Below are 25,797 nucleotides of genomic sequence, written 5' to 3'. Positions count from 1 at the left end.
AATACCAGGTCAACTGGTTGTTAGACACACATGATTTTGGACACTGGCTGAGCTTTGTTGTGCCCACAGAAAGGGGAGTTTTTACAGGATCAATCAGGAGAATCGGTCAGTGGCTCTCGCAGTGTGGAAAAGGTGACTAGTGGGAAGTTAATCACGTGTCCCATCCTCACCTGGGTTGATAACTCCACCACATAAAACGGTCCCCTTGTTGTGGTCACATCCGGTGACTTCTAAAGGATTTCGGAGGACAACGGGAAGAATTGACGGCATCGGCTTGCTCGAACAACAACAACGCCTCTGTCTCTCCATCACTACTCAACTAAATACCACGAACTGAATTGAACTTTACCCATCATCATAAGACTGTATCCATTTACCCCAGGCTTGAAGCTTGGTTTTTATATTTCTATATATATAACATTGCTAACCTGTTTGATTTATCTGCATTTATATTACTGTATTGCATAGTTACTAATAAATATTATTAGTTAACAGCAACACCAGACTCCAAGGTGTTTTCAATTCCTGCTGATTCTTTAACCCGTCACGGGGTACATGACATCCCATCAGGGATTTTTTTCACATTTGCTGTTCCTGAATTCTACCCACAGATATTCTACAACACTTTCCAACCCTATGCCACCTCTTTCTAATGATTTTATTTAATATTTTACCAGCAGAGCCATACAACCCTATTACCGGCTTGTTCCTTCAAGAACCATAATTATCTGGGAAACGAGAATCTGCAGATGCAGGAAATCTAGAGAAACACAAAGTGCTGGAGGATTTCAGGCCAAGAACCTTCTTCGGGACTCTCGGTACCCGTACCAAGAGTCGGGTAAGGAAGTTTTAAGAAGGTTTTTAGGAATGGTTGCGTATTATCAAAAGTTTTGTAAGAACTTCGCAGGCATCTCTCTTCCCCTAACGAAACTTCTAGGGAAGAGTGAAAGATTTGTATGGAGTGACCTTTGAGCTTTGTTGTGCCCACAGAAAGGGGAGTTTTTACAGGATCGATCAGGAGAATCGGTCAGTGGCTCTCGCAGTGTGGAAAAGGTGACTAGTGGGAAGTTAATCATGTGTCCCATCCTCACCTGGGTTGATAACTCCACCACATAAAACGGTCCCCTTGTTGTGGTCACATCCGGTGACTTCTAAAGGATTTCGGAGGACAACGGGAAGAATTGACGGCATCGGCTTGCTCGAACAACAACAACGCCTCTGTCTCTCCATCACTACTCAACTAAATACCACGTACCGACCAGCATATAGAAACTAGTGCGAAATCCGGAAAACCTTTGACAAAACTTAGTTCAAGTCTAAAAAAACCCTGCCAAACAGAGCTTAATAGTTAACAAATACAACAAAGGCAAGAAACACTTTCATGAATACTGACACTGACTTTTTTTAATGAAAATATCTTGGTCCCATTTCAATCAGTAAAATTTACAAAGATAAATAAGAACTGAAATGACAACTTTAGAAAAGTCTATTTACACTCAGACCCACTTAAGATTAACACTACCATGGACAGAAGGTGGAAGAGGAATAACACACATGAAAAAAATAACAGACAGTACACCATATGCAATTAAATGATTACACTCTATAAGTACTTCTTGGTGATGGGTTAGTAGAAACAAATACAATAAAGGCACCAAGTCAGTAACTCTATCAGTTCTCTGCACAAGTAATTCGTTGGAACTCACGGATCAGATATCCTCTCCTCCAGTCGATGTCCCCTGAACTCTGCCGACCCTCGAATGGCATCACTCTCGGTGGTCGGCCAAAACGCTCCACATGAGGCTGTCCTCGTCTCCTCTCCTCACCGAAGACCCTGGGCCTCGGACTCCCGCTCGGGATCCGTTCAGTCGCCCAGCTTACAGCATCTCTCGGGTCGCGTCTCCCCTTTCTGTCCCCATCGCGCCTTCTGACCAAAGTCCATGAAAAACAATAGCTTTCACACATAAGGAAGAATAACATCTATTCTGTTGCTTAGCAATGGCATTCCAAAGTCAAGTTATCTATGATTATAACTCAAATATGCTGCTATTGAGAACCCCTTACATCAGCAGTTAATATTACAAAGAAGCCATTTTATTAGCCATAGCAGTTAACATGAAAAAAACCCTTACACTTCTAAGTATATATTTTCATCAGAAATGAAAAGGATTCAATGCTCCATGTGTATATGCAATTGTGATAAGAAGTACAGACCAGAAAACTTAAATGAGAGGCCAACTCAGAAAAATGATTCATCAATATAGAAGAAAACATTAACCAGTGGAATGAGTAGGACCCTCCATGGGAGGCATCCCAACAATCTGAGCAGACTAGATGTTGACAAGCATCGAGCACCTGACTGAGAGTTGGAGACCTCTTCCCAGAAACAGAGGGGTTCCTCGCAGAAATACAGGACAAGGTGGTTAACAGAAAGAAAAAAAAAATCAAAAATACATACAATATAACAAACAAGGCAATAAATGCAGAAAATGCCAAGAGAAACCAGACACGATCCAACATATTCCAGGATCCTGCAGCAGTTTAACTCAATCTGATTACTTACAAAGGTACAATCAAGTGGCAAGTATCATTTACCAAAATCTTGCTTTAAAATACAAACGCATGAATGACCATGGTAATTTCATTAAGGCACCACAAATTCAAGCCTGATCCAGTTAGGGACAGGAACTCACAATTTATATGAATCAATACATTATTACAGATAAGATAACCTAAAATAACCATCCAGATATAATATTACAGGATAAACAACAGGAACAACCCCCTCAATAAATAAAACCATTCCCAACACACACATGTTCCTCAACCATTGGAGCACCTCACATCAGGCATTGTTTGTGTCATAAGTCAGACAACCAAATTATTTTCCCTGTCAATCAGCTTCCAAATGTTGCTACTCTGTCATCCATTGCCACGCCTCACTGCTGATTCCCTCCTCCTCATCATACATTCTTACCCTAACCATCGTCCAGAGCCCCAAACTCTGCCATGTGCAGACCCGCCTCTGGTTTCTGACCCTGCTTCGTTGAACATCCAAGTAATGGTTTCCCATTCTGCTTTCAGTCTTTAGAGGACAGTGGTGTTTTCTAACCACCCTTTAGAAGCAGGGAAAGTGACCCATAATGTGGAAATGAGCCCTGAATAAGGAGGTTAACCACCAATGTCACTTTTCCTCAGCCCAGAGATTTCAGGGGTGAAGAACATCTCAGACAGAACTGCAGTCAGCTCAACTTCTTCATCTGCAGAGAATTCAAGGGAAACCTCTTCACCCACAGAGTGGTGACTGTTTGGAACCCATCACCACAGGGAGAGTGAGAGATGAACAACAGGGGAGAGAGAACTCCTTACATCGCAGTTATTATTACAGAAAAGCCATTTTTATTATAACATAACAAAGAAGCCATTTTAGGAGCCTTTGCAGTAACATAAAAGAAGAAACCCCTTATATAGAAAAGACTATTTACACTCAAACCCACTTAGATTAACACTACCTTGGACAGAAGGAGGAAGAGGAATAACACACATGAACAAAAATTACACAACAGTCAGATAAAACTTCTAAGTATATATTTTCATCAAAAATGAACAGGGTTCAACACTCCATGTGTGTATATGCAATCGTGATAAGAAATACAGGCCAGAAAACTTAAATGAGAGGCCAACTCAGAAAAGTGAACCATCACAATGGAAGAAAATATTAACCAGTGGAATGAGTATGACCCTCCATAGGAGACATCCCAATGAACTGAGCAGACGAGATGCTGACAAGGAAGCATCGAGCACCTGACTGAGAGTTGGAGACCTCTTCCCAGAAACAGAGGGGTTCCTTGCAGAAATACAGGACAAGGTGGTTAACAAAAAGAAAAAAAAAATCAACAATATACACAATACAAACAAACCAGGCAATAAATGCAGAAAATGCCAAGAGAAACCAGACACAATCCAACTCATTCCAGGATCCTGCAGCAGATTAACTCAACCTGATTACTTATGCAGGTACAATCAAGTGGCAAATATCATTCACCAAAACCTTGCTTGAGAATACAAACTCATGAATGACCACGTAACTTCATTAAGGCACCATAAATTCAAGTCTGATTCAGTTTTAGGAACAGAATCTCACAATTTATATGATTATCAATACATCATTACAGATAGGATAATCCAAAATAACCATCCTGATATAGTATTACAAGATAAATAAGCAAGAACAACTCCCTCAATAGATAAAAGCATTCCCAACACACACGTTCCTTGACCAGTGGATTACTTCACATCAGGCATTGTTTGTGTCATCAGTCAGACAACTGAATTGTTTTCTCTGTCAATCACCTTCTAAATGTTGCTACTCTGTCATTCATTGCCATGCCCCACTGCCGATTCCCTTCTCCTCATCATACTTTCTTACCCCGACCATCGTCCAGAGCCCCAAACTCTGTCCTGTGCAGACCTGCCACTGATTTCTGACCCTGCTTCGTTGAACATCCAACTAATGGTTTCCCATTCTGCTTTCAGTCTTTAGAGGACAGTGGTGTTTTCTAACAACCCTTTAGAAGCAGGGAAAATGACCCATAATGTGGAAATGAGTAATGATTAAGGAGGTTAACTACCAATGTCATTCTTTCTCAGCCCAGAGATTTCTGGGGCGAAGAACATCTCAGACAGAACTGCAGTCAGATCAACTTCTCCATCTGCAGAGAATTCAAGGGAAACCTCTTCACCCACAGAGTGGTGACTGTTTGGAACCCATCACCACAGGGAGAGCAAGAGGTGAACAACAGGGGAGGATTTAACAGGACTGTTGTGGATCTGAATCACTGGCAGGGTCCAGCCAGCTGGAGTTGACTCTCTACTGTACACTAGTTGTATTATAAATTCACTAAGTACCAGAGACAGAGTTTAAAATAGAACTGATTTATTTGTCACAGACCCAGAATATTAAACACCAGTCCCATTAAAGGTGAATGTGCAGCAGAAGAAACTCCTCCCATGCCCAGTGACCAGGGTGCAGAACTGGGTGTGGTGAGCAGCAGCAATAATTGCAGAGTTCAGCACCGACAGTCACTCTCGAAATTGCATACAGCACGGTGATGGAGAAATATCCAGCATGCAGCTTATTGAAACTTCCTCCCCAGTGTGAACCCAGTAGTGTGTCACAAGTGCAACTTGCTGTAAGGTTTCACTGCTAATGTAATGGCCTCTCTGCAATGTTTCACTGCTGAGGTAATAGTTTCCCTGTAGCAGCAATGTTTAGGTTACGACTAGAGATAACAGGGTTTTGGAGCGTGTGGCTATCCAATGACAGAAATGTTCTTCCTTGTGAGTCTGGAAGAGAGGTTTTCATGGTCTTTTGCTGGGGAGAGATGAGAAGACATGAATGGAGAGAGTGGGCCCTTTTTTTTTGATTTCTTTACTAACCCTATAGTCAAAGTAATAATTATAACGCTCAATCATTTAATTGCATACTGTATACTGTTTGTTATTTTGGGGTACTGATTTGTAACAGAGGACACATCACGCAGCATCCACCCAAATGATATTTCTCAAGTTTGGCCGGTCTGGGGGACTATCACCCCTATTTTAAGCTGCCGGCCGAAGCAAGAGTTACATGAGGTTAGATGACTGAGTGAATCGCTTCCCACATTCAGAGCAGGTGAACGGCCACTCCCCAGTGTGAACTTGCTGGTGTCTTTGTAGTTGAGATGACCAAGTGAATCATTTCCCACAGTCTGAGCAGGTGAACGGCCTCCCCCCGGTGTGAACTCGCTGGTGTGCCATAAGGGTGGATGACTGAGTGAATCCTTTCCCGCAGTCTGAGCAGGTGAATGGCCTTTCTCCAGTGTGAACTCGCTGATGTTCCTTCAGTTTAGATGAGCAAGTGAATCCTTTCCCACAGTCTGAGCAGGTGAATGGCCTTTCTCCAGTGTGAACTCGCTGATGTACCTTCAGTTGGTATGACGAAGTAAATCCCTTCCCACAGTCTGAGCAGGTGAATGGCCTCTCCCCAGTGTGAACTCGCTGGTGTACCAGTAGGTCGGATGACTGAGTGAATCTCCTCCTGCAGTCTGAGCAGGTGATCAGCCTCTACCCAGTGTGAACTTGCTGGTGTCTTTGTAGTTGAGATGACCGAGTGAACCCTTTCCCACAGTCTGAGCAGGTGAACAGCCGCTACCCGGTGTGAACTCGCCAGTGTTCCATTAGGGTGGATGACTGAGTGAATTCCTTCCCGCAGTCTAAGCAGGTGAATGGCCTCTCCCCAATGTGAACTCGCTGATGTTCCTTCAGTTTAGATGAGCAAGTGAATCCTTTCCCACAGTCTGAGCAGGTGAATGGCCTCTCCCCAGTGTGAACTCGCTGATGTACCTTCAGGTGGGATGAGGAAGTGAATCCCTTCCCACAGTCTGAGCAGGTGAATGGCCTCTCTCCAGTGTGAACTCGCTGATGTACCTTCAGTTGGGATGACCAAGTGAATCCCTTCCCACAATCTGAGCAGGTGAACGGCCTCTCCCCAGTGTGAACTCGCTGGTGAGCCATTAGGGTGTATAACTGAGTGAATCCCTTCCCACAGTCTAAGCAGGTGAACGGCCTCTCCCCAGTGTGAACTCGCTGGTGTGCCATTAGGGTGTATAACTGAGTGAATCCCTTCCCACAGTCTGAGCAGGTGAATGGCCTCTCCCCAGTGTGAACTCGCTGGTGTGCCATTAGGGTGTATAACTGAGTGAATCCCTTCCCACAGTCTGAGCAGGTGAATGGCCTCTCCCCAGTGTGAACTCGCTGATGTACCTTCAGTTTAGATGAGCAAGTGAATCCCTTCCCACAGTCTGAGCAGGTGAATGGCCCCTCTCCAGTGTGAACTCGCTGATGTACCTTCAGTTTTGACAAGGAAGTGAACCCCTTTCCACAGTCTGAGCAGGTGAATGGCCTCTCTGCAGTGTGAACTCGCTGGTGTGCTATTAGGGTGGATGGGTGAGTGAATCCCTTCCCACAGTCTGAGCAGGTGAACGGCCTCTCCCCAGTGTGAACTCGCTGGTGTGTCATTAGGGTGGATGACTGAGTGAATCCCTTCCCACATTCTGAGCAGGTGAATGGCCTCTCCCCAGTGTGAACTCGCAGATGTACCTTCAGTTGGGATGACGAAGTAAATCCCTTCCCACAGTCTGAGCAGGTGAATGGCTTCTCCCCAGTGTGAACTCGCTGGTGTGCCATTAGGGTGGATGATTGAGTGAATCCCTTCCCACAGTCTGAGCAGATGAATGGCCTCTCTCCAGTGTGAACTCGCTGATGTACCTTCAGTTTAGATGACTGTGTGAATCCCTTCCCACAGTCTGAGCAGGTGAATGGCCTCTCCCCAGTGTGAACTAGGTGGTGTGACATTAGGGTGGATGACTGAGTGAAACCCTTCCCACAGTCTGAGCAGGTGAACGGCCTCTCTCCAGTGTGAGCTCGCCGATGTTTCTGCAGTTGGGATGACCAAGTGAATTCCTTCCCACAGTCTGAGCAGGTGAACGGCCTCTCCCCAGTGTGAACTCTCTGATGTACCTTCAGTTTAGATGATTTAGTGAATCCTTTCCCACAGTCTGAGCAGGTGAACGGCCTCGCCCCAGTGTGAACACACTGATGTACCTTCAGTTTAGATGATTTAGTGAATCCTTTCCCACAGTCTGAGTAGGTGAACGGCCGCTCACCGGTGTGAACTCGCTGCTGAGCCATTAGGTCAGATGACAGAGTGAATCCTTCTCCACAAATTCAGCAGATGACCAGCCTCTACCCAGTGTGAACTGACTGGTGTGTCTGCAGCTGGGAAGACTGACTGAATCCCTTCTCACACGCAAAACAGGTGAATGGCCTTGTCCCAGTTTGAACTTGCTGTTGTACCATCAGTTGAGATGACCGACTGAATCCATTCCCACTGTCTGAGCAGATGAATGGGTTCCCCCTGTGTAAAATGACCGGCGTGCCAATCGGTCAGATGATCGCGTTAATCCCTTGCTCCACTTCTTAATTATTTGGACAGAGACTACAAAACTGGCGTGTTGTGTTCGAGATAACCGAAGACAAATTCCTTGTCAGTTTCAACCTGTAAAAAGATATACAAAATCCATCAATAGGTGTAAGACAACATTTCAGATGAGATCTCTTGAGTTGTCAAGGTGTGATCTGACATCACACTGTCACAATGAGGTTCAACACAAGTTGGAGAGAGAAATCATCTAACTGGGCACAGTGCTGGTACCTGGAATGACCATCAAATTCTCTGATGCTCTTCCTGTCTCTATAAGAATGGGGCATTTCTGCCATCTTCAATCTGTGACCTGGCTCAGTTTGACTCTCTGCATTGGTAATATTCCCTGTTCCCACTGAGCTGCATGGGTGTCTGGCCCCACAGGAACTGAAACACTCTCACACAAATAGCCGACAGTGCATTCCACGCACCCACCACTCTCTGTGTAAAAAACTTACCCCTGAAATCCCCTCGGTATCTATTTCAAAGCACCTTGAAACTATGCCCCCTCGTGCTAGCCATTTCGGCCCTGGGAAAAAACCTGCGGTAGTACACACGATCAATGCCCCTCATCATCTTATACACCTGAAAAAGGCTCTAAATATAAACAAGAAAATTGTACATTGCTTCGCGGATTTGTTGGAAGTATACAAAATTATGAGAGTATAGATAGGGTAAATGCAAGCAGCTTTTTCCACTGAGGTTGGGTGGGACGATAACCAGAGGTCATGGGTACATGGGGAAGGTGAAAATTTAATGGGAGCATGTGGAAAATCTCTTTACTGAAATGGTCGTGAGAATGTGGAATGAGATGCCAGCACAAGAGGTGAATATGAGCTTGGTTTCACCATTTAAAAGAAGTTTGGATGTGAGCCTGGATGGTAGGGGTATGGAGGGCGATGGTCCTGGTGCAGGTGGTTGCATTAGACAGCTTAAATGTTTTTTCCTCATTGCCTAGATGGGCCAGATAGCCTGTTTCCGTACTGAACTTCTCCTTGTTTCTGTGAGAGAAACTGGCCAAGCTTGTCTGGAAGGGAAAACTGGCAGGAGTGACAATGGAGCAGCAACGGCTGGAGTTTCTGGGAGCAATTTGGGAGGTGAGTGATCGATACATCCCAAAGAAGTGGAAGCATTGGACAGGCAGGAGGACACAACTGTGGCTGAAATGAGAAGCCAACGTCAACATAACGTTAGGAGTTGGGAGGAGGAGAAGATGGCGGCGCGATGCAGCGCGCGCGGCCTCTCTGGTGATAAATATCTGTAATCTGTCAAGTAGGATGCCGTGCACAATCCTGATTTGATGGAGACAAACATGAGAGCACGGAGGAACATCTGGTGAAACTTCTGAAATGACTGCTTTGCTGCCGCTGCTACTGTGTGATCCGAAATCTCCGGAGGGGAAGGCTCCAGATCCTCGGCTTTGCCTGTTAGTTGGCAGCCGGGGCCAGGATCGAAGCACTTGGCAGAGATGGTGCTCGGTGTCGGAGGCTTAAAGTTTTCGGATGGACTCAGAGTCGGACTGTGGTCGGGTGCTTCCAGGCTGCTGCATTGGCAAGTTTGCAGTGCTGGAAGCTCATGACAGGGAAAGTTTCTTCCTTCTACCATCGGCATGAGATGATGGGACTACCGGAACTTTGAGACTTTTTTTTACCGTGCCCATGGTCTATTCTGTATCAAATTACGGTATTATTTTGCACTGTTGTAACTATATGTTATAATTATGTGGTTTCTGTCAGTTTTAGTCTTGGTCTGTCCTGTGTTTCTGTGATATTATACTGGAGGAACATTGTATCATTTTTTAATGCATGCATTTCTAAATGACAATAAACGAGGACTGAGTGTCCTCATAATCTAATAAAAGCCAAAGAAAGCGCAAATAATGACCAAAAACTATTGGGATGCTTTTAGAAACCAACAGAAGATGACTAATAAAAAAGTCGGATGAGCACAGGTAGTGACATTTTGATATTGTAGTCATTAATGAGTCTTGGTAGCACCCAAAAGTCTGAGGCATTTTGAGGAACAAGATATCCGGGGCCTCAATATCTCCTCAAAATCCAGGTTCCCTGCACCAGTTACCTTTCAACTTTTATTTTGGCAGGCACATACAAACCAGACACCCTCAAAATTTCACTTCCGAAGGCCTCCCACTTACCAAGTACTCCTTTGGCAGAAAACAGCCTGTCCCAAATCACACTTGTCAGATCCTTTCTGATACCATCAAAATTGACCTTTCTCCAGCTTTGAATCTCAACCCATGGTCCAGACCTCTCTTTTTCCATATTTACTTGGAACCTCACGGCATTATGATCACTAGATACAGAGTGTTCCCAGACACTAATTTCTGTCACCAGCCCTGGATCATTTCCTAATAGCTTATTGCACACTTCTACGTCAGGAATTCTATGTGCTGATTAAGGACACAGTTGACAAACTCTACCCCGGCTTGACCTTTTACAGTATGGGAGACCCAGTCAACACTTGGAAAGTTAAAATCACTTACTATATCAACATTTGTTTCTTGGCATAGTCTGCAATCTGTCTACAAATTTGTTCCTCTAAATCCCTCACACAGTTGGGTGCAACCAAGTCCCAGTAATGGCTACAATATCATAATTCCCTATCCTGAGCTCATCTGGCTTTCCTATGATGCTTCTTGCATTGTGATATACACAGCTCAGGACAGTCGACACACCACATTCAACCTTTTCATTGCTGACTATGAGGGCTGAACAACATCTGTCTGCTGTCAATAAAACAACTTCTCTGGGACAGCTTCTTCCACCAGTACATCAGACTGATTAATTCATGCTGATACAATTGTATTTCTATGTTATATTGACTGTCCTGTTGTACATACAATTATAAATTACATTGCACATTTAGACGGAGACGTAACATAAAGATTTTTACTCCTCATGTATATGAAGGATATAAGTAGTAAAGTCAATTCAAATCAATTCACCCTCTCCACTATCTGTTCTGTCATTCTGGCTCCCATCCCCCTGAACCTTTAGTTTAACCTCCCTCCCTGCCCTCCCCCCCCCCCACTAGCAGTAGCAAGCCTTACTCCTAGGATATTAGTCCCCTTCTAGTTCTGTTCCCTGAACTAACAAATCCTGTATCACCCCTTTGACATTCCACTGCCAGCTAATTTCCTCCAACACTTTCTAAAGTGGTCCACCTATTGTTGTGGGGGATGACCACAAGAGTACTCTGTGGTGGCTATTTAACCTCATCCCACTTCCTGACTCTCACCCAGTTTCCTGTGTCCTGCACCTTGGGTGTAACTCACCTCTCTTCATGTCATATCTATCACCCCCTCCAACTCCTGGATGATCCGGAATTCCTCCATTTCCAGGTCCAACTCCTTAAAGTGCAGGGTTACAAGCTTCAGCTGGATGCACATCTTGCATGTGAAGGCATCAGGGACACTGGAGGTCTCCCCGCCTTCCCACCAATGTCCCCTCTAATTTGTAATGACCAGTGTGTGCAAAAATCTCGGGCTGTGCAATTTTGACCCAGTGACAGCAACATGTGCACACTGAATTTTATTTACAGAAGTCTTCATTTTAACAGCTAGCAAATCACTGTCAATAAGAACTTTTATCTCCTCTGCGATTGATCGAATTCGTCTGCACTCTCACACAACGTATGTGGCAGGCCTGTAGCGGATAATGAAGGATTTTCTCGCCAGAGCATTTGCACCCCGTTCTTATGTGATTTGCTTGCTAAATGATGCTTTAAAAAGTCAAATTTCCAAATATCACTCCACTTCTTCCCACTTGCAAATTCTCTGGTAACTTTTGCATCACCACACCACGCAAAGGTAACAGCAGTTTCTATATTGTACCTAAATATCTCCCCTGAACCCTCCCCCAGGTAACTGATGGTGGTGAACTCATTGATGGCAATGCCAATGAATATGAAGGGAAGGGCAGTAATCTGTCTCATTGGAGTCTGGCACATTTGTGATGTGAAAACTACTTGTATACCCAGAGACAATGGGTCACAACATGCTCTCATGGGTAGAAAAGTCCAGAACAAGAGGAGGCAGAACAAGCAACACACACAGAATGCTGGAGGAACTCAGCAGGCCAGGCAGCATCTATGTTAAAAAGTACTAATGCTGAGTTCCTCCAGCAATTTGTGTGTGTTGCTTGGATTTCCAGCATCTGCAGATTTTCTCGTTTGTGACTGGAGGAAGAACAAAGGTGATTTTCTCTACAGCTGATGTAAAAGATTTTGTTCCCTTTCTCCGAGTTCCCAATCCTTGCATTTAGACAGCTGGAGCTCAGCTCTGTCTGAGATCCATCGGTTCCCATTCCCTCATCAGCCGGAAGCTCCCCGGGGCCCATGTACGAATCGTTGGGCTGAGACAGAGGGAAGAGAGCAGGACAGTCCCGGGATTGAGGGTCACGGTGCCCGCATCTCACAGCAAGTCTCCCTCAGTCGGTGTTGAAATAATCGGCCGGAGAATCTCCCTTACCTGTGCCGCCATCCCGAGGCCTAGCGTGTACTGTGCGCATGCGCGGTGTTCGGGACGGTCGCAGCCCTGACGCCTGCGCAGTGGATCGGTGCTCCGGCGACGGCGGGAACTGTTTCAGTTACTGCAACACACCTTATCAAAGTTGCTGGTGAACGCCGCAGGCCAGGCAGCATCTCTAGGAAGAGGTACAGTGGACGTTTCAGGCCGAGACCCTTCGTCAGGACTAACTGAAGGAAGAGCTAGTAAGAGATTTGAAAGTGGGAGGGGGAGGGGGAGATCCAAAATGATAGGAGAAGACAGGAGGGGGAGGGATGGAGCCAAGAGCTGGACAGGTGATAGGCAAAGGGGATATGAGAGGATCAGGGGACAGGAGGCCCAGGGAGAAAGAAAAGGGGGATGGGGGAACCCAGAGGATGGGCAAGGGGTATAGTGAGGGGGACAGAGGGAGAAAAAGGAGAGAGAGAGAGAAACAATGTGTGTATATAAATAAATAACGGATGGGGTACGAGGGGGAGGTGGGGCATTAGTGGAAGTTAGAGAAGTCAATGTTCATGTCATCAGGTTGGAGGCTACCCAGATGGAATATAAGGTGTGGTTCCTCCAACCTGAGTGTGGCTTCATCTTTACAGTAGAGGAGGCCATGGATAGACATGTCAGAATGGGAATGGGATGTGGAATTAAAATGTGTGGCCACTGGGAGATCCAGCTTTCTCTGACGGACAGAGCATAGGTGTTCAAAACGATCTCCCTGTCTGCGTCGGGTCTCGCCAATATATAGAAGGCCATATTGGGAGCACCGGACACGGTATATCACCCCAGCCAACTTACAGGTGAAGTGTCGCCTCACGTGGAAGAACTGTCTGGGGCCCTGAATGGTGGTAAGGGAGGAAGTGTAAGGGCATGTGTAGCACTTGTTCTGCTTACGAGGATAAGTGCCAGGAGGGAGATCAGTGGGGAGGGATGGGGGGGACGAATGGACAAGGGAGTTGCATAGGGACTCAGGATGAGGCTTTTCATTCCAGGACGAGGGAGATGTCCTCCTTTTTTAAAGAAAGGGGCTTCCCTTCTTCCACCATCAACTCTGCTCGCAAACGCATCTCCCCCATTTCACGCACATCTGCTCTCACTCCATCCTCCCGTCACCCCACTAGGAATAGGGTTCCCCTGGTCCTCACCTACCACCCCACCAGCCTCCGGGTCCAACATATTATTCTCCGTAACTTCCGCCACCTCCAACAGGATTCCACCACTAAGCACATCTTTCCCTCCCCGCCCCCCCCCCCGCTTTCTGCAGGGATCGCTCCCTACGCAACTCCCTTGTCCATTCGTTCCCCCCCATCCCTCCCCACTGATCTCCCTCCTGGCACTTATCCTTGTAAGCGGAACAAGTGCTACACATGCCCTTACACTTCCTCCCTTACCACCATTCAGGGCCCCAGACAGTCCTTCCAGGTGAGGTGACACTTCACCTATGAGTCGGCTGGGGTGATACACTGCGTCCGGTGCTCCCGATGTGGCCTCTATATATTGGCGAGACCCAACACAGGCTGGGAGATTGTTTTGCTGAACACCTACGCTCTGTCCGCCTGAGAAAGCAGGATCTCCCAGTGGCCACACATTTTAATTCCACATCTCATTCCCATTCTGACATGTCTATCCACGGCCTCCTCTACTGTAAAGACAAAGCCACACTCAGGTTGGAGGAACAACACTTTATATTCCGTCTGAATAGCCTCCAAACTGATGGCATGAACATCAACTTCTCAAACTTCCGCTAATGCCCCACCTCCCCCTTGTACCCCATCCGTTATTTATTTATATACACACATTCTTCCTCTCTCTCTCTTTTTTCTCCCTCTGTCCCTCTGACTATACCCCTTGCCCATCCTCTGGGTTCCCCCCCTCCCCCTTTTCTTTCGCCCAGTTCCTCCTGTCCATGATCCTCTCATATCCCTTTTGCCAATCAACTGTCCAGCTCTTGGCTCCATCCCTCCCCCTCCTGTCTTCTCCTATCATTTTGGATCTCCCCCTCCCTCTTTCAAATCTCTTACTAGCTGTTCCTTCAGTTAGTCCTGACGAAGGGTCTCGGCCTGAAACGTCGACTGTACCTCTTCCTAGAGATGTTGCCTGGCCTGCTGCGTTCACCAGCAACTTTGATGTGTGTTGCTCGAATTTCCAGCATCTGCAGAATTCCTCGTGTTTGCGAAAATTGTTTCGCACAGCTTTCTGGGCAATCACGGTGCCATTAAAAGTTTCTGCAAGCACCGATTCCATATTCCTACCTCAGTTTTTTTGTGTAGAAAACTCAGCAGCTCTTTTAATGCAGAAAGCAGCTCCCATAAACAATACACTTAATATCAGCAAACATTCCGCGTGTTTGATGCCAAAGTAGAACCTTCTTCCAAATGCATACACAGAAAATTCTCGAGGAATTCTGCAGTTCAGGCAGCAACTAAGCAGAGGAGTACACAGTCTAGGCATGCTGAAGGGGCTTGGCCTAAACATTGTCTATTTATTCCTCTCACATTTGCTGCCTGATCTGTTGATTTCTACCAGTACTTTGCAGAAGGTAAGCATCTTTTTTTTTCGATCAACCAGTTTCCAAATGTTTCTGATCGTTCATTTGCAGCCACATTCTGCTGGTCTGATTCCTCTTCTTCTTTCTCCTCCTTGTAAACTCTCGGCCCCATCTCTTTCTGGAGCCCCAAAGCCCTGACTCAGGCTGGCAAGTCGTTGGTTTCTGACTCTGTTCCATCGAAGATTCACTCGCTAGTCTGCTGTCAGACTTTAGAGGTGCTGTCTGAGGCACAGTCCTTTGAAATTAGTAAAAATGATCCAAAACGTTGAAAAGAGCAGGGAAGAAGGAGCTTAAACACCTTATTCCAGTGCCCTGGGGAACATCAAAACCACAGTGAGCTCATTGTCTTATTCAGCCTGGAGAAAATCACGCAGGGAATTCATGCAGTTGTAGAAGATGAGAGGCATTGATGGTATGGATAGCCACAGGCTTTTTCCCAGGACGGAAATGGCTCTGATTTAACCATCAGAGAGAGAGCGATCTGCAGACAGGCAGTCGGCCAGTCTAGAGAGAGAGGGACTGGAAAAGCTGATAGGTTCAGTTTGTCGCAGCTGAGGCTTGGAACTCTCCTATGCCCACAAGAGTGGGTTGATCATCGGTACACGGAACCACAACGAATGTGTGTGGCTGTCACTTCGTATAATCCATAGGAATGGATTTTGAAATATTTTTGGGGACCGCTTTTGTTAACACTTGCCTGTGATAACCCCTGGAAGACGGTATTCCTGTGACAGGTCACTTTGACTGATAACTTGTATGTGGACGGATTCAACGGATAAGAACTTCAACGACAGTTATTTTGAAGTAACGGCCTTTTCTCTACGTTCCACCCTGGATTACAAATATCCCTCTCCCATCATTTGGATTGCTGAACTTTCCTACTTTACCATCTCAAGACTCTAAGCTTTGTTCCCTCAGGCTCGATAGTTTGGGAGTTATATTTACACACATATACACATAACACTGTAAACTTTCCTTTATTTTGTTAAGTTACTATATAATAAGTAGATACCAATAAAGATAGTGGCTTTAACATCAAAACCAGACTCCAGTGTGAACTCTATTGCTGCTGGTTCGTTTCTAAAACATTACAGTTCGCACAGCCTTATAAAACTGTTAGACCACATCTGGAGTGTTTCATACAGTTCTGGTCGCCCCCATTCTCAGAAGGATGTCGGGGCTTTGGTAGGGTGCAGAAGAGGTTTACCAGGATACTGTCTAGATTAGAGGGCATGAGCTATAATGACAGGTTGCACAAATCTGGGTTGTTTTCTCCAGAGCGGCGCAGGCTGGTGTGAGACTGGATGGACGTTTACAAGATTACGAGAGGAATAGTTAGAGAAGACAGAGGATATATTTTTCCTGGGGGTTGAAATGTCTAATACATTTAAGGTAGAGGAGATGTGAGCGGCAAGTTTGTTTCTTTCCACAGACTGGTGGGTAGCAGGAAGCTCTGCCTGGGGCGGGAGGCCCCACCGGTCACGTGATCCCATTCACCCCTCCCGTTTAACCGCAGATGGGCAGCATCTGTGCGTCTGTTTCCGAGGCCCCGCCCTCCGGATGATGCAACAATCACTTTGGGCATGCTCACAGTCTCCGTGTGGGCGGTGTTTTCCTTTCCGCTCAATGCTGAAGCAGCTCGTCCCCGGATCGGGAAAGGGTCCTTGCCACCTGGTTTGGAGAGCTGGGGGTCGGGATCACTGTCTGCAGGCCGAAGATATCACTTTCCCATCGGTGAGTATTGAGGCCGATCCCGAGCAGGGAGATCTAATGTTGGCCGTGAGCCCTGAACTGAGGGCCAATTACTCATTTATTTTCCAGTTATCTGTGCTCATCAAAAATGTGTCAACTTCACTTAATCTGCATTGAGTGATCCAAAGTAGGAGCCCAGGCTGCCTATTTCCGCAGATTTGAAATAGAAGTCCCGCCAACAGGTCACGTGAGGCTATTTACCTCAGATCTGCCCCGCCCTCTGCTTTGTGACGCAAGATCACTTGTTGTGTTTCATAGTCCCTGGATGGGTGGTGATGCTTCCTCCATGTTGTGTTGGGAAATCTGATGTTGGCCACTGAGTCCTGTTAACTTCCCTGAATTGCCTTGCTTTCTGAGGCTTCTCACATTTGTCCTTGAGCTTTATGGCTGTTGTGTCTTCTCCCCAATTGGGGTGGGTGAGAAAGGAGAATGTCCCAGGTTGTGGGGATCTTTGATTTCACTGCCTGATTTACCGAGGGACTGGGAAAATCTAGGGGAGAGAATGGTTTCTGTGATGTGCTGATCTGTATCCAAAGGCCTCTGCAGTTCCTCGCAGTCACGGGCAGAGTAGTTACCATGCAAAGGCGTGAAGTCTCCGGATGGGAAACTTTCTATGGTGTGTTGATAAAAATTTGGTCAGGGTCAATGTATATATGGCAAAGTTCTTATTGTTTGTTCCAACTTTGTCATTTTAGAATCTTTTATACAGTAGTATGTACTATTCATACATTATCTGTGTATTGCTGGAGGACCATCAGTGATTGTTGATCCCTTCTCCCACCTGGTTTCATCTGCTAATTCCTGCCCATCTTGTTCAACCTCTGTCCGGTCTCCTAACCCCACCTTCCCGCCCCCCGCCCCAGCTTCAGTGATGTACATCAACCATCTGGTTCAACCCTGATACACCCTGTATCCAACCACCTCAGTGTTATATATCAGCAATCTTTCTTCTGACCCTTGTCTTCATTGGGAAGTGTTCTTTTGCACCTTTGGCCTCGCTGAGTTATTTCCAGAATCGGTTTTTGTTAGCTGGAACGCCAGAGGGTCATCGGGTACCAGTTCTGTTGTGCATTGGTGTGGGTGTGCTAGTTTTTGAACTGTGACTGGCTGACACACTTTGATAGAAAAAATGTTTGAAGTCATTCTGACAAAACGTTGTTAACCTGAATTGTAAAGTTTGTTCCTCTCCCCACAGCTGTTCCTTTCCTGCTGAGCGTTTCTGGTAATTCCAGTTTCTTTTTATTACATTCACCCTGGAATGGTTTAAATTTCCTGAAATTGACCTGTTTTAACATGACACGGAAATAGCTCATTCTGTGTTAGTAGAACAGTAAAGAAAGCACAACTTTTCCCTGTAAATTATCCTGGTACCAATTTGTTATTCCTGGAAATGTGTTCAGCACAGTTGTTGCTAACAAGGTTCACATGACGAACCTCAAGAATGATCGGCTTTATGTATGAGGAGCATTTAATGGTTCTGGACCTGTGCTCAAAGGAGTTCAGAGGGACGGTGGGGGTGGTGGAGGGATGTATGGTTAAGTAAACCTACCGAATACTGAAAAGCCTGGATACCGTGGACATGGAGAGGAAGTTTCCATTAGACGGAGAGTCTGTGAACTGACAGCACAGTCTCAGAATAAAGATGCTTCCCTTTAAAACTGAGATGAGAAAAATTTTTTGGCCAAAAGATGTCTGATCTGTGGAATTTGTTGCTGCAGAGGTTGGTTAAGGCTGCCATTTGGGTATATTTATGACAAAGATTAATATATTCGTGATTGCTAACTAGCTTCAGGGTTACAGGAGGAAGGCAGGAATATGGTGTTGGAATAACAATCAGCCATGGTTGAATGGTGGGGCAGACCAGATGGATCGAATCACCTAATTCTGTTCCTGTGTCTTATGTCTTACCATGACTGAATGATAGTTCCTCCTTACCCCATATCGTTTTGTGATGTGAGGGACAATAAAAGATTGTTCACTGAGATCATTATATTTACTTTCAACGTTTAAATTTCAGTGAGTTTTGTTCTTAGAAACATGGAGCAGAATTGTTTGGTTCTCCTTTTTACTGTTAATGTACTTCATTATCTCTCTGGTTAAAGTTAGATCTGCAGTGAGAGATTTATTGGAAGAAAAACCCCAACTGGAAGCAAACCACTTCTGAAGACGAGGGAACAGCAGCAAGTGAACCAGCTCAAGGATTGAGAGCATCAACTCAATCTGGATAGGACCCATCTGACTCGGAGATTCCAGTGATTCAGTCAGGAGAAAGTTTGGTGAGTCTCATTTACTCAAACACTGGTCCTTTGGATACAGTATTACATACCTGCACAAAGGAAGGTAGGAAATAGTTGGAGTGAGACTGAATGTGCCCAGAAGAACCAGTTATGCCTCTGTCAGACCCAGTTGTAATCACTCCAGGTCTGGTAATGTGCTTCCAGCAGCCCAGCCATTTAAAACCACTCCCAGTCTGTTGAAGTTGAATCCGGATAAAGTCACTCAGAGACCGTACAAGTACAAACTCTTTACTCCAAGCACCCGGGGCTTACTCAGTTAGTCCCTCAAACAGGAACAGTGTCTGACTGTTCCTGCCCAATCCACCAACTGACTAACAATTCCCCTTACACCACAGATATTTCCGTCCAGATACCTCCCCCCACCCCCACAAGACAGGCTGGAGCCAAAGTTATTTACTACATGACTGCCCCTAAAGAAAATTACAAAATAGTCACAGTGGCTTACACACACAGAACAGACTGAAGCTGTCCTATCTCTACACATGAGTGCACAAGGAGATAAGCACCCTGAAACCCTAGCTAGCTGCCCTCAAGAAGAATTATGGCTCAGCATGGCTTAGCACATCTGTTGATCATCAGCAGTTTCTTTCAGAAAAACAGGCTACCATTGTTTAACAAAGTCTTAACCCTTTTACATACTTTATCTTTCCCTCCTTTTGATCATTACATGATCAACAAAGCTGTAATTTTTTACAGAGGAAGCAACCGAGTACAGCATTGACTTATCAGTGGGTAAAAACAGCGTACAACAGTAATTAAAACAATGATATGTACAACTATTAGGCCATAATGCAATATCATGCCCCACATATTACTGAACAAGCCTTCGAAGACCACCATTTCAACCCTTCGGTGAACCCCTGTAAATCCTGCCCTACTTTCTTGATGCTGTCAGTCTCTTTCGCAGTATGCTTGGATATCTGGGAATTATTTCCCGTAATAATACCTTCACACAGTCATAACATTATTATTAGTAGTTGGAATAGCTTCAATTCATCTACTAAACACATCTGTAATAACTAAGCAGTATCTATAGCAATGTACTCTAGGCAATTCAATAAAATCAATTTGTAGACACGAAGAAGGTTCACCTGGTAAGGGAGTTGTACCCAGTGTGCAGGATACAGGTTATCAACCATTCCCTCCTTTCCCAGAAGCATAGAACACTACAGCACAGAAAACAGGCCATTTGGCCCTTCTAGTCTGTGCCGAAACTTTGTTCCGCTCGTCCCATTGACCTGCACCCAGTCCATAACCTCCAGACCTCTCCCATCCATGTATCTATTCAATTTATTCTTAAAACTTAAGAGTGAACCCGCATTTACCACGTTAAATGGCAGCTCGTTCCTCACTCCCACCACTCTCTGAGTGAAGAAGTTCTCCCTAATGTTCCCCCTAAACCTTTCCCCTTTCACCCTATAGCCATGTCCTCTTGTATTTATCTCTCCTAATCTGTGGAAAGAGCCTACTCGCATTTACTTTGTCTATACCCCTCATAATTTTGTACACCTCTATCAAATGTCCCCTCATTCTTCTACAGGTGTGTATAATTATGTATACAGTCAACTAATATTGGTAAAAACTGTGTAGGAACACTAACCTGTACCGCTAGGGTGGTCCAAAGGCCGAGGTCAGGGTCTTTCTGGATCCCATCTGGGAGCACAGTTTGCGCTCCTCCTCAGAGGCGTCCCCCTGAAAGTACGTACCTCCCACATGTCTGGGAAAACCGTTCTGCTTAAGTCACAGAGGGTTGCTTGACGGGAACCCGAGGGGACTACAACTACCGAGGATTGACTTTTTGCTGTCTTATCCGCTAAAGCATTGCCTTTAGTGACCTGGTCGGATATGTGGGTGTGGGCTGCACATTTAATAATAGCCAAAGCTCGAGGTAGCTGTAGAGCAGTGAGTAAGTTGTTTACAAAGGTGGCATTACTAATGGGGTGGCCAGAGGAAGTCAGGAATCCCCATGTTCCTAGGGAGCCCCGCAGTGATGTGCAACTCCAAATGCATAACGGGAGTCTGTGTAAACATTTGCACTTTTGTCTGTTGCTAGGATACAGGCATGAATCAGAGTAAACAGCTCAGCCTTCTGGGCGGAGATAGCTGCTTTAAAAGAGGCCTGCTCAACTATTTCACTGTCCGTCACTGTCGCATTGCCAGAATATCGTTTTCCTGCTGGATCTACAAAAGAGCTTCCATCCTCATAAAATGCTGCCTAGGGCTTGAGGAGGTATTGCAGAATGGATAGAAGAGTCTGCCCTTCTTTCACGGTGATCCAGACAGGGGGACAGTTGGTGTGGCTGACTTCATGGCCTGAAATGGCCCAGAGAGGGGGTACAACGTCTTGAGTTCGGTCAATATTAAAAAAAGTGTCTTACTAAATGTCCCGACTTCACCTCAGACTCCTTCCAGTATCGGAGTTGGCCCATGGCCAAGTCTTGCCAGTCTCCCTCGGTGCTGGAGGCTTGTTTCGTCAGGGTGTAGGCAATGAACCCTCGGCTCTTTGGCTTGAACCCAGGGCAAACCCTAACGGTGGTATGGGGAACCACCAGTTCTGTCTGTCGCCAAAGGAAATCCAGAACTTTGGCCAGAAATGCACTGCCCTCTCTTCCTTTAACCTCTCCAGTCACCGAGACTAGGAACTTCTTTCCCTCCAGGGGTGATTAATATTGGCTTTCCTCAGTTGAGCACCCCGTAGGGTCATAGTACAGAGTCATATGAGAGTCGGCCGCTGGTAGAAGGGGTTCAAACGCACTGGAGTCCAGATTAAGTGCCTGCCACTGGGGGGTCGGTAACTGAGGAACCTGTCGGCTTTTCACTCGTCCCAAGGTGATACCCTTGTCCGTGTTGCCATGTGTGATGCCAAGCAGAGCTACCGGACGGATGATGCTAATGAGAGAGATAACGGAAGACAATGGAGAAACATTCAAAATGCTAAAAAGAAGGGAGAGATTATCGAGAAAGAAACACAATTCAGATATTGACAGACCGTTTGCTTTGAACCTGAACTGTTTGAAGTTTGATGGACAGGTGATACCCCAGCAGGGGGATAAAAAGAGCAGGTTTGCTAAGGCATGAGACCCTGGAAAGAGCAGTGTGCCCCCACAAGTTGGTGGGAGTTTGGAGGACCGGTTCGTGGGAATCGGTCAGAGGCTCACAGGGTGTAAAGGTACGATTGGTGAGAACCTGGGGTGTGTGTCCACCCTTGCTTAAGTGCCGGGTTCACCGCGGAAGAACGATCGTATCCGGAACGGAGGGGTCACAGTCGGTGACCACAGCGGGATCAGAAGACATCAAAAGGTCTGCCCGAAACCAACTGCATCTCCATCTCCATCTCTCTCTCTCTCTCTCTCTCTCTCTCCCCCCCCCCCCAACGGTACAACAACAGCGATTACTTCGAACTGCACTAAACTGAACTGAACTCTGCTTTACTTAAGGCTGATCATTTTAACCCTAGACTGCGATAGAGCTTGGTTGATTCCTATTACCCTATTTCTGTGTATATTTGTGTATTATCATTGCTAACCTGTTACATTTATATCCTTGCGATTAGTGTACTGTATTACTTATTTCTTTAATAAAACTTTATCAGTTCCTAGTAATCACAGACTCCAACGAGCGTTCCATTTCTGCTGGTTTGGCAACCCAGTTATGGGGTACGTAACAGTGTATAGAATCTCGACTTCCAACGGACAGAGCAAGTCTCTCCCTGCTAGATTATACCACTGACTGGTGGTGACTATAAATGAAACCTCACACTGGTTCCCCTGGAATTCCACCTGCAGTGGCTAGGTACGTGGGTACATAAATACGTATGTTGTTGCCTTCGAACCCAGACAGAGTTATTGTAGTGTCTGAAAGCTGGAATCCCTTTTCCGATACTATTTCCCGATCGAGAGTGGTTGTGGTTGCCCCCATATCAATCATAAACGGAATTGGAATTCCAGCAACTTGGCAATATTACAATTGGGCTCTTCCTGAGGGGTGGTACTCATGGTAGGAAGCATCCTTGCTTGTCAATTTCTAAACGGGTTGTTGTCCCCACCTGTCCCTTGGTAGGTTTTTGTTCCTCTTTCTGATCCCCAGATATAGCCCGCTCGCGTCCTTCTTCCCGCTGAACATATTCACCTTTAATATTAGTTCCCTTCGGGGTTGATCGGGATTTGAAAGCTGGATCCCAATAAAATGTCAGAGCTCGTCGCTTTCGATTTTGGTCATTGTCAGGCCAATCTATATTATTTGTTTTAATCATGTTGGCTAACTTAGTTGGTAAGCATTGGAGCAGTGAGGCCCTAAACTGGGGGGATGGATTCCCATCATTAAAGGCTTGGTCTCCTGCGATAGTGCCGTAGCAGGCCACATATTGTTCCCAATGGTCTGGTCCTGATTCCCCAGGCTTAGGTTTGCATTCAAGTACTTTAGTGATGTTTACAGGTTGCTAGACAGCCTTTTCCAAGGCTTGAATAATCTGGTCTGTCTGTTTGTTCTCATTATGGATTCCCACCTGTAACTCCTGATAGGTTTTGTATCTTAATTCTGCCTTCCATTTCCGCCTCCACCAGCTGAGAGAATCATGCAGCAGAGACTGAATAAATCTTGCGGGGTTGCATTATACACTTGTATAGTACTGCGGACACACTGAGCAAACTGTGCTGGTCTTTCTTTTCTACCTGGGGCCTGACTCATGATCATTATCATTTCTTGAGGCTTCCAGGGTGCATACACAGGAATCACTGAGGGCTGTCCCTCCTCCTGCTCGTGGATTGGGCAGCATTCGGGTGGGCAATTGTCTTTGTGGAGCCATTAACTCTGGGGTTTTATTGGATTTTTCCCTCCCTGTCTTGGAATAATCATCGGTATTCCCTTTCTGGATCTCAGGGTATAAGGATCTCCCCTTCCCAGCCGCTGCTGTTTTACCTGAGCGGCCACTGTATCTGAGTACTGGGAGGATTGGGGTTCAGGAGCACTGTGTGCACTTGGCCCCTGGTAAGGTTGGGAGGGGGGTATGGTGGGTGCTCACTCCTCAGCACAGTCAATGTCCTCAAACAGGGTTGGTATGCCAGACGTGGGTTTGGGATCCCTTATTTCCGTATCAGTTCGAACTTTAGACTGATGTTCCTGCCCTTCTCTCCTATCTAGGCCGATCTTGGTTTGCTTACGTTGTTTTTCCTGCTCTTGTTTTCGACGCCCATCAACCCATTCACGCTACGCCTTTAGCGTCTCCCAACCTTTGGCGTTCCTTCTGCAGTACATACCTCTATCCCTTTGTCACATGCAATTACTCCTCCAGCTTGCTATTAATATAGTGTTCCATTTTACATCTGCCTTTTCCTTCCATTCCTTTTTCAACAATTTCCACTTCTTTCCACAGTTCTTTTTCCATATTAAATTTACTGCTTGTTCTCATGAGGGAATATCCCGGGTTCTTCCCCCACCCCCCCCCAACCCCGGCCACATTTTGTTCCCTAATTTCTTATTCAGCACTGCATTCAACATTCGCAAAACTTTTCCTTGTCTGGAAAACCGTCACACATATTGTGTAGGGCTGCTCCTGGCCCACTCGTATCAATCGACTGCGATTGACCCATGTTCTCTAGGTAATATACCCAGCACAAAGCCTCCTGCTCAATTAACAATCAGATAAATTTACCCGACTAGCACCTCCTGCCCAGTTAATAAATTTACACAGCAAGTCTGCCTCCTGCTCACTTAGTAAAATTTACCCGGTACCACCTCCTGCCACTTAGTAAAATTTTACTTACCTTATACGAGTCTCCCGGCAGATTCTTTCCCGATCCCGTCAAGGTATGCGATCAGCCTTAGGCGAAGGACCGTACCTCCAAAGGAACTAATGGAGAGCGACAAAAAGTAAAATACCTACTGGACACCCAGTCGGTCTCCGCAGTCCCCAGAGTGGTTCAGCCGTTTATTCAGCCCGTCTGCTTAGCACTCCCTATATTGGGATCCTGTTCGTGACACCAAATGTTAAAGTTGAATCTGAATAAAACTCAGGAGACCAGCTTCTTATCATCACCACAGTTTATTGCGCATTCTCCTGCAGGGGTTTGAGACCCAGTTGTCAAAGGGAAGGCACATAAGCATTGCCACCATCTGACAAGTGGACTGACTTAGTCAGGTTACAGCTGTATATTTATACACAGTAAGCCCCATACATTACTATTTGCAAGACGTTATTTGAACTGATACGCCCACCAAGTCTGTTGGTGCCAATCTTAATTACTTAGCTAAGAGAGTTCGCTAAATCAAGGTTTTAATTACAGATGGATGTACTGTCCAGGCCTTATCAGTTATTCCCTTTGCAAGGCCCTGACTTAATTACAGACAGATGTTCATTCCTGTCCTTATCGGCGAATCCTCCTCCCTTTACTCAAATGAGGGTACAATTTATAATGTTATCAAGTAACGAGGGTACAATGTATAACGTTATCAGCTCTCAGTGTGTCTCTCTGCAAGCCACAGAGAGCTGGTAATGAGCCTGTCTTAGCTAACCACTGAAGACAGAGTTTACTTCAGTTCAAAAATTCCTATTCAGTTCCAATTATTCTTTTAGCCAGAGGCTGCAAAATGATTTTTTTATATATCCTCAGTTCCTCAGGAGGGTTCAGGGAAATATTTATTCCAATATAGAAACTGGTGT

General features: G+C 45.7%; 1 pseudogene; it reads right to left on the bottom strand.

Moving 5' to 3' along the window:
• LOC140210913 (uncharacterized) overlaps positions 1-12,544 on the bottom strand; it is a 33,874-nt pseudogene extending 21,330 nt beyond the window's left edge.
• Positions 12,545-25,797: the final 13,253 nt, after the last annotated feature.

This window comes from Mobula birostris, chromosome 16 (genome assembly GCF_030028105.1).
Source record: "Mobula birostris isolate sMobBir1 chromosome 16, sMobBir1.hap1, whole genome shotgun sequence".
Lineage (NCBI taxonomy): Eukaryota > Metazoa > Chordata > Chondrichthyes > Myliobatiformes > Myliobatidae > Mobula > Mobula birostris.
This window is presented reverse-complemented; position numbering and strand designations above follow the sequence as displayed.